Genomic DNA, 14277 nt, shown 5'->3' on the forward strand with positions numbered 1-14277 from the left:
TATTTGATATTTGGTATCCTCAAATGTAGTTAAAGATAGTGCTGCTAGATTGTCTATCTCTGGTTTTGTGTCTCTTACAGGAATACTTAGATTGCTATGTAGGGTACCTTCTCCTTTCTCTCCCTTCTTTCTCTGCCACTTTATTTGGGGACGAGGCAATGTCTGACGCAACTGGCCTGACCTCCTTTTGATGATTATGTAGATGATGCGGGAGCGAGTGTGGACCAATCTGGATGCAGAAGCCGCAGTGGCCTAACACCAGCCGCCTCCGCACACACAGAAGGGACCCTGGCTCTAGCCACTGCTCACCCGCCTGCTTACCTGCTGGGCTGTAGGCTGAAGGATTGAAGAAGAGGAGACCTCAACTAGGAACGCCAGAGGAGCACCAAAGCACTGTAGAAGCTCCTTGAGGCTCCGCGGAGCGCGGCACCAGCACCAACCCCACTGCAAACACCACAGCAAACGCCAGTGCAAACAGGGCAGTGCCAACACCGCAGGTCTGGGCAGCTCTGCACCCCCGGGGGAGGGGTCAACTTCAAAGCACCGTAGGACCCCTGCACCAGCATGGCACCAAACCGCCAACACCACAACACTCAGGAGCACTCCAGAGGGGAAGGGGTCCACCGGAGCACCAGAGCATCATGCATCCGTGCACCAGCGCGGTACCAAAGCAGTCAGGATAGCCCACGACTCCCACTGTCCTCCTGAGGCCTAATCCACTACGTGAGATAGTCGATGTCAACAGGGTTCCTCGTCACGTCGCGCGCTGTAACAAGACCTTTTATACTACTTCATGAGTCAAAACTGTGAGTACACAAAATACAGAACTCTCCCAGAATGCCTTAAGCCTAGAGTTATTTCACAGCTATTATTACATAAAGATCTCTGCAGCAGGTGCTTCAACCCTCTAAGGAATGTTTTATTGCACCCTCTTTGTGGCAAATGAAGTAAAATAGAACAGATTTACTATCACACATGTCCTAGTTGCCAATTTATTTGCAGCACAGGTTTTGTTTTTAGACAAATGTATACGTTGGCTCGCAAACTCTGCTTTTCAAGCTCCACTCCACGTGACTCCACCCCTTTTCTTTGCTACACCTTGACTCTCATTTATGAATTCCCTGACTATTTATTTTTCCAATTCCAGCGCTGCTCTCCTGTCAGACATTGTTGCCACTTGAAGAAATTGCATATACCAAGGTTTCGACTGCTTACAACTCGGCTCCAGCATTAAGTGCCTTCCTGCGGCACCAGCCAGCTTTGATGCTTAGAGTATATTTTTATCAGAAGCACAACTACTGTGATAATCTCCAGTGCGATCACCGCCACTGCGGTAATCTCCACTGTCGTAATCTCCAGAACAGTAATGTCCACTGTGGTACCCTCCACTGAAGCAATAAACTACTGCAGGAATCTCCAGTGCAGTAACCTTCACTGTGGTAAACTCCAGAACTGTAATCTCCACTGTGGTACCCTCCATGGAGGAATTAAACTAGTGCATTATTTTCCAGTGCGGTAACCTTCACTGTGGTAATCTCCACTGTGGTACCCTCTACTGCGGCAATAAACTACTGCAGTATTCTCCAGTGCAGTAATCTCCACTGTGGTAAACTCCAGAACTGTAATCTCCACTGTGGTACCTCCCACTGAGGCAATAAACTAATGTGGTATTCTCCAGTGCAGTAATCTTCACTATGGTAATCTCCACTGTGGTAATATCTAGTGTGGTAATCTCCACTGTGGTACCCTCTACTGCGGCAATAAACTACTGCAGTATTCTCCAGTGCAGTAATCTCCACTGTGGTAAACTCCAGAACTGTAATCTCCACTGTGGTACCTCCCACTGAGGCAATAAACTAATGTGGTATTCTCCAGTGCAGTAATCTTCACTATGGTAATCTCCACTGTGGTAATATCTAGTGTGGTAATCTCCACTGTGGTACCCTCTACTGCGGCAATAAACTACTGCAGTATTCTCCAGTGCAGTAATCTCCACTGTGGTAAACTCCAGAACTGTAATCTCCACTGTGGTACCTCCCACTGAGGCAATAAACTAATGTGGTATTCTCCAGTGCAGTAATCTTCACTATGGTAATCTCCACTGTGGTAATATCTAGTGTGGTAATCTCCACTGTGGTAGCCTCCACTGCGGCAATAAACTAGTGCAATATTCTCCAGTGCAGTAACTTCACTGTGACAATCTCCACTGTTGTAAACTCTAGTGTGGTAATCTCCACTGTGGTACCCTCCACTGCAGCAATAAACTAGTGTGGTAGTCTCCAGTGCAGTAATCTTCACTGTGGTAAAATCCTTCTGCGGTAAACTCTAGTGTGGTAATCTCCACTGTGATACCCTCCATTCAGGCAGTAAACTAGTGTGGTGTTCTCCAGTCCAGTCGTCTGTACTGTGGTAATCTCCACTGTGGTAATATCTAGTGTGGTAATCTCCACTCTGGTAATATCTAGTGTGGTAATCTCCACTGTGGTACCCTCCACTGCGGCAACAAACTAGTGCGGTATTCTCCAGTGCAGTAATCTTCACTGTGGTAATCTCCACTGTGGTAAACTTCTGAACAGTAATCTCAACTGTGGTACCCTCCACTGTAGCAATAAACGAGTGCAGTATTCTCAGTGCAGTAATCTTCACTGAGGTAATCTCCACTGCAGTAATCCCAAATACAGCAATCCCCACTGTGGTAATCTTCACTGCGGTAATCTTAAATGCAGCAATCCCCACTGTGGTTACTTCAATGTGGTAATCTCTAGTGTGGTAAATTCCACTGCTGTAATCTTCCCTGCAGTGTTGTGATCTGAGTACATCACACCTGCTATTGTGCCATAAAAGAGTGAAAATGAGAAAATCATGTCTTGCCACCATCAGTGCAAGGACAGACGGTAACGACATTCTGCTGCGTTACACCTGGGATTACTCTAAACAGGTAATCTCAGCAGTCCTTCATTACTTGTAGGGCTCGCAGCACTGAAGGTGGTGTTTGTGCAGTGCGGTAGTGCACAGGGCCCGGTGTGCAGTGTCAGCTGAACCCCAGGACACACAGTCCAGGGCACGTGAGGCTTCTCCCGGTCACAGCTGCCTCCCCTGGCCCCTCCCTGACATAAACAGGTCGCCCCTCCCGTTCACGCCAGTGTGTCATGCCTGCCCCATGACTCATGACGCAGGCAGTGCACATGGGTGAGCGCCAATGAACAGCAGGTTTCACCAGAGCCAAACAAGGCTTCCTTTCAGTGACGTCTGCTCATGTTTTCCAAGCTCCAATATTTGTTCTTAACTGAATTCATCACCTTTCACTTTTTTCTTCTGTGCATATAACAGAACCCAGCAAGCATTGGCAAACCCCACTGGTCTGGTGTTGTAATTGTATTGTAATTGCATTTATATAGCGCTTACTACCCCCTGACGAGGCATCGAAGCGCTTTTTCGGGGAGTAAGCATTTTACTGTGGAACCCATAAAGGATAAGCATTGAATTGGTATATTGAAATATGAAAAGTAATTTGAGTGGTGGGTAGGTTAGTCAGTTATTTGGATTCAGAAGGATAGCGGAGGGATAGAAGAAGGAAAAAGGTTTGCATTCATATAGCGTCTGTCACCCCTGATGGGGCGTCGAAGCGCCTCTCTGGCAAGCGGCACGCGACTCCGGGACCTACAAAGGACCAGTGGAGAATTGATATAGTGAAACATGAAAACAGTTTGAGTGGTGGATATTAGTGAGCCACCTGGACGGAGAGGATAGTGGAGGGACAAAAGAGCAGCATCCCAATCCGGAACCCACAAAGGACCACTACCAAACTAGCACAGTGAAACATGAAACCAGAGAAGTGGGCACTATATTCTGCCCCCTTGATTGAAAAGGAGGGACAGAAGAGCGAAGGATCCAGACCCCTTCATGTTTTAGTTTGTCCCAGAGGTCACAGCAGTAGGAGGAGGTCTGGGACCAGCAAAATGGGAAGTGGAGGGGACGAGTCAGAGGGAAGACCCCAGAAAGGTCTGTCTTGGGGGATCAGTACAGCGAAAGAGTTGTCGGATGTTGCAAGGAGGAGTTGAGTAGGGGAGAGTCCAGAAAGGTGTTGGCTGCTAGCCTTTTAGATGTGTCAATGGTTGTTATATTGACCATGTATTTATGGCAATATAAAAAATTATTCTATATTTTTGGGTCTCAAAAAGCACACTTTGCCACAGTAATCCATGTCACTAAGGGGAGTATTATGTATGTATGTATGCATGTGTTTATGTATGTATGTATGTACATATGCATGTATGTATCTATGTTTGTATGTATGCATTTTAAAAAAAGTTTTATATAAGGTGAACATGAACACAGAGAGTATGAGAGCGCTTTACAGATTATGCGAAGAACGAGTGCATGGAACACATAAATAAACATCAAATCGACAGGTAAAAATATTTAGAATGTCCAACAGTCTCAAGAACATAGCATCTAGGGCACAGAGCAGCGTCAAATAGTCTGAGACTCAAGGGGGGAAGGAGGTCTGAGGCAGATATTTTTTCATCAAGAGCTCTTTAACTTCCAATTTGAACCGGGCAGAGGAAGGGATCACCCTGACTCCGGGGGGAAGGGAGTTCCAGATCCTTGGTGCCATACCTAAAAATGATCGATTATAGGTCTTTTTTTTTTCTTGAATTTTTGTGGTTTGAGTAATAGGGTGTTGGCACTTCTAGAGGCTCTTGAACCGCATGAGTGCATGCAAACATGAATGTGTGTATGTATATGTGTATGTATGCATTTATGTATTTATATATGTATGCATGTATCTGTTTATGTATGTACACATGTATATATGAATCTATGAATGTATATTATGAATGTATGTATCTATTTATGTATGTATCTATTTATGTATGTATATGTGTGTATGTGCACATGCATGTATGTATGTATCTATGTATGTATATATGTATGTATGGTTGTGCACGTGTATGTATGTATGCATGCATGTATATATGTATATACACATGTATGTATGTATGTATGGATGAATGTATACATCTATGCATCTATGTATGTGTGTGGTATTCCTACGCACAAAGGACAGCAGTGCATTGTATATGGTCACAGACAAGCATGAAGTCAACAAGTGACGAGAGAGGCAGCTGGTTTATGGGCAGGTAATGCCTTGTGATGTGATGTTCTTCAAAGAGATGCATCTACAGCTCTTTCCTAACTTGTCGCAGTGTTTTGAGCAGTCCTGATGGATAGGGGATGTTGTTCCCCATCCTGGGTGCATGGATCGAAAAGGCCTGCTTGCTGCCTTGTATTCTCCTCTTTACACATATTAGTCTGCAGTCTGACGGTGTCCTGGCTGTGGGTGTCCAAGGAACCACCACAGATGGTGGGCTGTCTGGTAGATGCACAGGGGTGCTTGTCGTTATGGTTTTGTAAATGATGCAGCTGGTTTTGAAGCTAGCAGGGGTCGGCAAGGGGAGTCAACGGAGTTCCATCAGGATGGTGGTGATGTGGTCATGTTTCTTCAGCCCGTGGAAAAGACAGGCTGAGGCGTGTACCCCACCCTCAGGGGTTTGTAATGTGAAGTCTAGGGGCCATGGGGCGGGGTGATGCCATTGTCCAGATGCAAGTGCCCAAGGGCTTGAAAAGCTGATTTCTGGAAAGATTATTTGACTTTCTTTAGAAGAAAGAGTGGTTACCAAATGGTCTTTGATTTTTTTCAATGTTCTCCTTGACTTGCCACCTGTATTTAGAAATAAATATACTAAGCACCTCTCAACCCTGAATAGACAAGTGGAGCACACAACACGCTCACCCAATAGCACAGCGGGATGCGGGAACACAGACACCCACTGCCCTTGGAAAAGGTATGGGTAGTAAGGATTAAACTACTGATGCACCCTTGAACTGGGTGGGGTGGTGTGCACCTGAAATGCTTTTCTTATGATTGGGAAGGCACTCAAATATCCAAATCCGTTATTAGAATTCAGATCAGAGTCCTATCGAATGAGTATTATAATTATGATCTAAAGTGATCGTGGTAGAAGGTCCGCCACACATATGATTTCAAATTCCTAAAACGTCATTGTTCCTTCACCAATAAAAGCTCAGCCTTCACCCACTTTGTTCACACAGACCTTTCTAATGGCCCCTGTAAACCAATCCTACACTCCGAAGACATCAGATGGCTACATGAACAGCAGTTCCAAGAGTAGATGTATCCTCTCCAGTTGGGTGCTCCAAATGACATCACAACGGGTAACCATGAACGCGTCTCTGAGGTCGACATCCTCATTGGAGAACAGCCAAAGATTGGCCTCTCGTGGACCACACACTGCTGCACAGTAGGGATGTTGCCAATTAATGGATTAGGGTCACATGCCTTGGTGCAAATGCTTCCACCCCAAGGCTGGTCCATATCTGGTACCAGGATTTTGTGGTGGTTCCATGAACATTGACCTGCTTACCTGTGGTGGAGCAATGAGTGGATGTATCTGGGTGAATCAGGATTTTGTGGTGGTTCCATGAACATTGACCTGCTTACCTGTGGTGGAGCAATGAGTGGAAATATCTGGGTGAATCAGGATTTTGTGGTGGTTCCATGAACATTGACCGGCTTACCTGTGGTGGAGCAATGAGTGGAAATATCTGGGTGAATCAGGATTTTGTGGTGGTTCCATGAACATTGACCCATGTGGTGGAGCAATGAGTGGATATATCTGGGTGAGTCAGTATTTTGTGGTGGTTCCATGAACATTGACCCATGTGGTGGAGCAATGAGTGGATATATCTGGGTGAGTCAGGATTTTGTGGTGTTTCCATGAACATTGACCAGCTTACCTGTGGTGGAGCAATGAGTGGATATATCTGGGTGAATCAGGATTTTGCAGTGGTTCCATGAACATTGACCCATGTGGTCGAGCAATGAGTGGATATATCTGGGTGAGTCAGTATTTTGTGGTGTTTCCATGAACATTGACCTGCTTAACTGTGGTGGAGCAATGAGTGGATATATCTGGGTGAGTCAGGAGTTTGTGGTGTTTCCATGAACATTGACCGGCTTACCTGTAGTGGAGCAATGAGTGGATATATCTGGGTGAGTCAGGATTTTGTGGCGTTTCCATGAACATTGACCGGCTTACCTGTGGTGGAGCAATGAGTGGATATATCTGGGTGAGTCAGGAGTTTGTGGTGTTTCCATGAACATTGACCAGCTTACCTGTGGTGGAGCAATGAGTGGATATATCTGGGTGAGTCAGGATTTTGTGGTGGTTCCATGAACATTGACCGGCTTACCTGTAGTGGAGCAATGAGTGGATATATCTGGGTGAATCAGGATTTTGTGGTGGTTCCATGAACATTGACCCATGTGGTGGAGCAATGAGTGGATATATCTGGGTGAGTCAGGATTTTGTGGTGTTTCCATGAACATTGACCAGCTTACCTGTGGTGGAGCAATGAGTGGATATATCTGGGTGAATCAGGATTTTGTGGTGGTTCCATGAACATTGACCCATGTGGTCGAGCAATGAGTGGATATATCTGGGTGAGTCAGTATTTTGTGGTGGTTCCATGAACATTGACCCATGTGGTGGAGCAATGAGTGGATATATCTGGGTGAGTCAGGAGTTTGTGGTGTTTCCATGAACATTGACCGGCTTACCTGTGGTGGAGCAATGAGTGGATATATCTGGGTGAGTCAGGAGTTTGTGGTGTTTCCATGAACATTGACCAGCTTACCTGTAGTGGAGCAATGAGTGGATATATCTGGGTGAGTCAGGATTTTGTGGCGTTTCCATGAACATTGACCGGCTTACCTGTGGTGGAGCAATGAGTGGATATATCTGGGTGAGTCAGGTTTTTGTGGTGGTTCCATGAACATTGACCGGCTTACCTGTAGTGGAGCAATGAGTGGATATATCTGGGTGAATCAGGATTTTGTGGTGGTTCCATGAACATTGACCCATGTGGTGGAGCAATGAGTGGATATATCTGGGTGAGTCAGGAGTTTGTGGTGTTTCCATGAACATTGACCAGCTTACCTCTAGTGGAGCAATGAGTGGATATATCTGGGTGAGTCAGGATTTTGTGGCGTTTCCATGAACATTGACCGGCTTACCTGTGGTGGAGCAATGAGTGGATATATCTGGGTGAGTCAGGATTTTGTGACGTTTCCATGAACATTGACCGGCTTACCTGTGGTGGAGCAATGAGTGGATATATCTGGGTGAGTCAGGAGTTTGTGGTGTTTCCATGAACATTGACCAGCTTACCTGTGGTGGAGCAATGAGTGGATATATCTGGGTGAGTCAGGAGTTTGTGGTGTTTCCATGAACATTGACCAGCTTACCTGTGGTGGAGCAATGAGTGGATATATCTGGGTGAGTCAGGATTTTGTGGCGTTTCCATGAACATTGACCGGCTTACCTGTGGTGGAGCAATGAGTGGATATATCTGGGTGAGTCAGGAGTTTGTGGTGTTTCCATGAACATTGACCAGCTTACCTGTGGTGGAGCAATGAGTGGATATATCTGGGTGAGTCAGGAGTTTGTGGTGTTTCCATGAACATTGACCAGCTTACCTGTGGTGGAGCAATGAGTGGATATATCTGGGTGAGTCAGGATTTTGTGGTGGTTCCATGAACATTGACCGGCTTACCTGTAGTGGAGCAATGAGTGGATATATCTGGGTGAGTCAGGATTTTGTGGTGGTTCCATGAACATTGACCGGCTTACCTGTAGTGGAGCAATGAGTGGATATATCTGGGTGAATCAGGATTTTGTGGTGGTTCCATGAACATTGACCCATGTGGTGGAGCAATGAGTGGATATATCTGGGTGAGTCAGGATTTTGTGGTGTTTCCATGAACATTGACCAGCTTACCTGTGGTGGAGCAATGAGTGGATATATCTGGGTGAATCAGGATTTTGTGGTGGTTCCATGAACATTGACCCATGTGGTCGAGCAATGAGTGGATATATCTGGGTGAGTCAGTATTTTGTGGTGGTTCCATGAACATTGACCCATGTGGTGGAGCAATGAGTGGATATATCTGGGTGAGTCAGGAGTTTGTGGTGTTTCCATGAACATTGACCAGCTTACCTGTAGTGGAGCAATGAGTGGATATATCTGGGTGAGTCAGGATTTTGTGGCGTTTCCATGAACATTGACCGGCTTACCTGTGGTGGAGCAATGAGTGGATATATCTGGGTGAGTCAGGAGTTTGTGGTGTTTCCATGAACATTGACCAGCTTACCTGTGGTGGAGCAATGAGTGGATATATCTGGGTGAGTCAGGATTTTGTGGTGGTTCCATGAACATTGACCGGCTTACCTGTAGTGGAGCAATGAGTGGATATATCTGGGTGAATCAGGATTTTGTGGTGGTTCCATGAACATTGACCCATGTGGTGGAGCAATGAGTGGATATATCTGGGTGAGTCAGGATTTTGTGGTGGTTCCATGAACATTGACCGGCTTACCTGTGGTGGAGCAATGAGTGGAAATATCTGGGTGAGTCAGGAGTTTGTGGTGGTTCCATGAACATTGACCCATGTGGTGGAGCAATGAGTGGATATATCTGGGTGAGTCAGGATTTTGTGGCGTTTCCATGAACATTGACCGGCTTACCTGTGGTCGAGCAATGAGTGGATATATCTGGGTGAATCAGGATTTTGTGGTGGTTCCATGAACATTGACCCATGTGGTGGAGCAATGAGTGGATATATCTGGGTGAGTCAGGAGTTTGTGGTGGTTCCATGAACATTGACCCATGTGGTGGAGCAATGAGTGGATATATCTGGGTGAGTCAGGATTTTGTGGTGGTTCCATGAACATTGACCCATGTGGTCGAGCAATGAGTGGATATATCTGGGTGAGTCAGTATTTTGTGGTGGTTCCATGAACATTGACCCATGTGGTGGAGCAATGAGTGGATATATCTGGGTGAGTCAGGAGTTTGTGGTGTTTCCATGAACATTGACCCATGTGGTGGAGCAATGAGTGGATATATCAGGGTGAGTCAGGATTTTGTGGTGGTTCCATGAACATTGACCAGCTTACCTGTGGCGGAGCATTGAGTGGATATATCTGAGTGAGCACCCAGTGCGTAATGTTTCTTTAACCATAGTCTGCTGTGCCAACCCCGCAGGATTACCGCCTGTGGATGGAACCTTCCATATGCTGAATACCACATAGTGCGAGTGCATATATCAAAAAACAACTGTGCTTGACTTGGGATAACGCCAGCCAGCAAAGAATGAGACTATAAACATGAATGAGATCTCATTGGTTAAAAAGGTAAGTAAGCATAACAAACAGGTAACCCAGACCACTTCACAGACAGGAGCACCAAACAATCAAGGGCACAAGAATACCCAATTGCTCACTTAGTCCTATGAACATTAGGAAATTAATAATACAAATTAAACTCTGAAAAATTGAAAAGGGGTTGCATAAGAATTGTAAGCAAAGAAACACATTGAAAGCAATACAAATAATGCTGATGTGAACTATACAGAGCAGCAGGCTGCCATTAATTTCAACAAAGAAACCCATTGATTGAATCTGACCATCAGAAAGAAGGCACAATTCAACCAGCAGTGTGAGCGCAGCAGCTCCGTACTCCATGAAAAGAAGCTGTCAGGCGAAGTCCTAAATTGGGGAGGAGGAACATTGTTCAATAAGTGGCACTAACCAAGGACCTGTTCTTCCAAACTTGGTGCATCTGTGCAAGTGAACTGCGCCACCGGAACTTCACTTTTCCCAACGCTCCTGTGGCGCTATGCCCTGCTCGTTATTTACAAACCAATGCTTACCGCCGCTTTGTTAATATGGTACCCTTTCACGCAGGGGCAGGCAATGGGCGTTGCTGTGGGCGTTCCACTGCAGCGCCACTTGGGTATTACCGCCGTCCCAGATTATGAAGGATCTGTAAATCTGAAGCAGCGCCACAAAACTAACGCCTCGCGAGAGCCGGCATTCGAATGGCGAAACAAGGAGAATACTTGTATTACTCCTCATTCTTTCTCTTTCTATGTTCGCTGCATTGGAAAGGAAAACACCTAGCAGAAATAAGGTTGTTTTTCCTCGTGTGCCTCCTCTGGGGAGGTGTAAGGTTTTGTCACATTCCCAGGTCTGCTACTTCTGGTAAATCTACAATACTTCAAAATTGATGGGTGTTGCATGGCAGCACCCACCGCAAGGCCCATAGACCGCCGCCTCCTGAGCACAGAGTAAGGCGAAGCCGCGATTTGCACTCCCTTGCCTTACTCCATATCGATGAGGCCATTCAAATGCATGCCAGCATAAATATGATTTTGCGGTTTGCCCACTCCAGAGCGTCACAAAAGTTGAAAAAGAAGGGCTCACGAATATGCCCCGTGGTGCATACAATGTGAATATTCCTTTGAGCCTGGTGTCATTGACAGAGACAGCTTCCGGTAGTCTTTGCCATAAGGAGGGTTATGAATTTTACAACTGGTGATGATGCATGCCTCTGCCAGTGCGGGTTAGCATGTGCTTGTTGGAAGTCCACCAATGCTGAGTCTTGTTGAGAGTGGGTTCTAGGTAGCGCCAGTGTCAAATATAAACAATGAATCACAGGGACTTGTCCAGGTTCAGGATGGTGGAAATCGGCCTGTGAGTGGACCGTCCACTTGGTCAAGGGATGTTCTTTTCATCCAGTAATTTGGCCTGAGCAAGTTTGATTTCTTCTTGGAGTATACCAGTCTGATTTGACAGTGATTGTTTATTTATATAGATAGTTCTTTATTTAGGGGCGTGGTCCAGGATGTATTGACCAGAAACGTCATACATAAGGTCAGACAGTGGTACGCAGCTGGTTAGATAAGAGGAAATTCATAAACCAGAGAGTTGACTGATTTTTTGCAAAAATATTCTGTAATAATGAGACAGCAATACACTTACAGGGAGAACGAGAACACACTGCTAATACAATAATGCATTAGGTGTGGTGGACCTATTTCCACTTGCGGTATGGGTGTCTTTTGAGGTTACAGATGAGTCTGACTGTTTAAAAAAGGAGAGAACATCCTTCAGGATAGCAGGAGAGGGTTATACTCTGGTGGGCCTATGCTAAGGGCAGGTTGGTATGGAAGGATAAGAAACTCCTGGACTTATTTATGAGAGCCCTGAGTTACTTTTGCACCAAGTAAAGTGGTACATGCGTGATGAGGGCTCTTATTTCGATTTATGGAGCTACGCAAAGCCTCCCTTCATGGCTGTGTGTCGCTTTACTCTGCTCCCAGACGGCGTTCCATGGGCACTGTGGTTGGTTTTCACACGCAGCACCCATAGAATATGACTCTGCCCCAGATTCACAAAGTGACGTAAACCTGGGGTAGTCCCAAATCCGTACGCATCCCGAGTTGAGGAGTAATGAGGAGAAATATGATTATTTCTCCTTGTTATTTCCTCTTTCCATCTGTGTTGCATTCTACAACGCCCATAAAAAGAGGAAAACACCTCTAGGATTGTTTTGTACAAAAACAATCCTGCCTGCAATGGAGTCTCCCTTGCACCATGGTTTGAAGGTGCACGGCCGGACTGGAAACCAAACCAGCCCTGTCAAACGGCTCGACCGGCCCCCGGGATGGTGATGGTTGGAAGCAGCATTCTCGTCTCACCGCTGCCGCTTTTGTTACTAGGGGCGAGCATTTAAAAACCGGCCCCCTTTAACAAAAAAGCCCTCAGCCTTGCACCCTTGCAGCCCACCGGGAAATAACGCCCGGTGCCCACTACAGCTGCCGGATCGGCGCCAGTGCTGAGGAAAGGACAAGAATGCACCGTATTGCTTAAATAGAGTGTGTTCCTGTTCTTTCACTTTGGTCTAGGGCAGCACAGCAAGGTTCCTTGCTCCACTGCTCAGCTGTTCAATGCCACAATCCCATAAAGAAGCCAGTGCTTTGTGGCGGGGGGTTACGCTTGTGGGATGTTGACGGTGTTTCACAATGTAATGCATTTCACCTACAGGAAAGTGTTAGTGAACTGCTTCACTAATCATTCACAGTTCATCTGGGAGTGGTAATTACCTGGTGTATGCTCTTGTGATTTGGACTCAAGGAGTGCTGTGACGACGTCCGTGCTTGTGTGTGGGCTGTTTATCTGTTGTCACAGTGTGTGTTTGGCACTGTGCACTTCCTCTGTGCGGTGTCTTCATTAAGGATTGAACGACAGCTTCTCATTGGACAGATCTCCATTTCTAGGGCAGGGTGTGTCTCCGTTGAATCATGCCTGTGAGGTACAGGCAGGTTCATCCGGTCTGCTCTTCTGGAGCAGAGTTGAGGCTCAGTGAGGCCCATCTCAGCAGGTGCTTCAGTTCCCCTGCTGCAGGTGAGTCTCAGGGTGTTACCACTGGAGTCATCCTTCAGTGGGAGGAGGCTAGGCTGGCAGAAGACGCTGATTGCAGGTGTTATTCTCTTTATACAGTTGTGACATGCCAGTGGCTTGAAAGGTTGTGCAACAGAGAGGGCTGACCAGGTGGCACCTGCACAGAAAATGTGTTCATTTGTTGGAACTACTACAACTAGGGCCATATTTATGCAGCGCTGCCTGATCAGTAAATGGAGGAATGCGCTGTATTTATCGTAATATGGTGCATTCCTGGCCTTTCCTTGTGCTGGCGCACAATGTGCGGCTTAGCACCAAATCAGATACCATGACACCAGGGTGTGTTGTTAGCAGGAACAATCCTAGGAGGAATTTTCCTCTTGCTCTGTGTGCTGCAGAAGAGGAAGGAATGAGGAGAAATACAAATATTTCCCCTCGTTACGCTTCACCTGGGGAGGCGTAGCATTGTGACGCATTTCTGGGTCTGCCAGTAATGGTAAATCTCAGGATGCACCAAAGTCCACAGCTGGATGCGTGCAAAAGCCGAACCTACACCCATTGATTGCCTCTCCGGGGAAGAGTAATGCAACGCAGCGATTTACGCTGCGTTGCGTTACTCTAGATATATCAAACCACGCAGGGCCATGCAAGGTGGCTTTGTGTGGCATGATCAATCTACCTTGAGAGTTGTGTTACTCTTGATCCCCATTGTTTTGCGCAAGGGTGGTACAACTCTTTAATAAATATGCCTCAGGTGTGTGTCGTCTATGTTTATGGAGCCATTGATTGCATATCTCGGATGCATGCCCTGGAGGAGAACGTTGAGGACTTGTTTGAGGTATCGAGTCAAAAGTTCAAATTCCCCAGGATTGTGGTGTCTGGGTGGTTGAAGATGTTGGAGACCTGGTGAGTGAGTGAGTCTACAAACGCGTGTAGTAAGCGGCTG

Source organism: Lissotriton vulgaris, chromosome 8 (genome assembly GCF_964263255.1).
Source record: "Lissotriton vulgaris chromosome 8, aLisVul1.2, whole genome shotgun sequence".
Lineage (NCBI taxonomy): Eukaryota > Metazoa > Chordata > Amphibia > Caudata > Salamandridae > Lissotriton > Lissotriton vulgaris.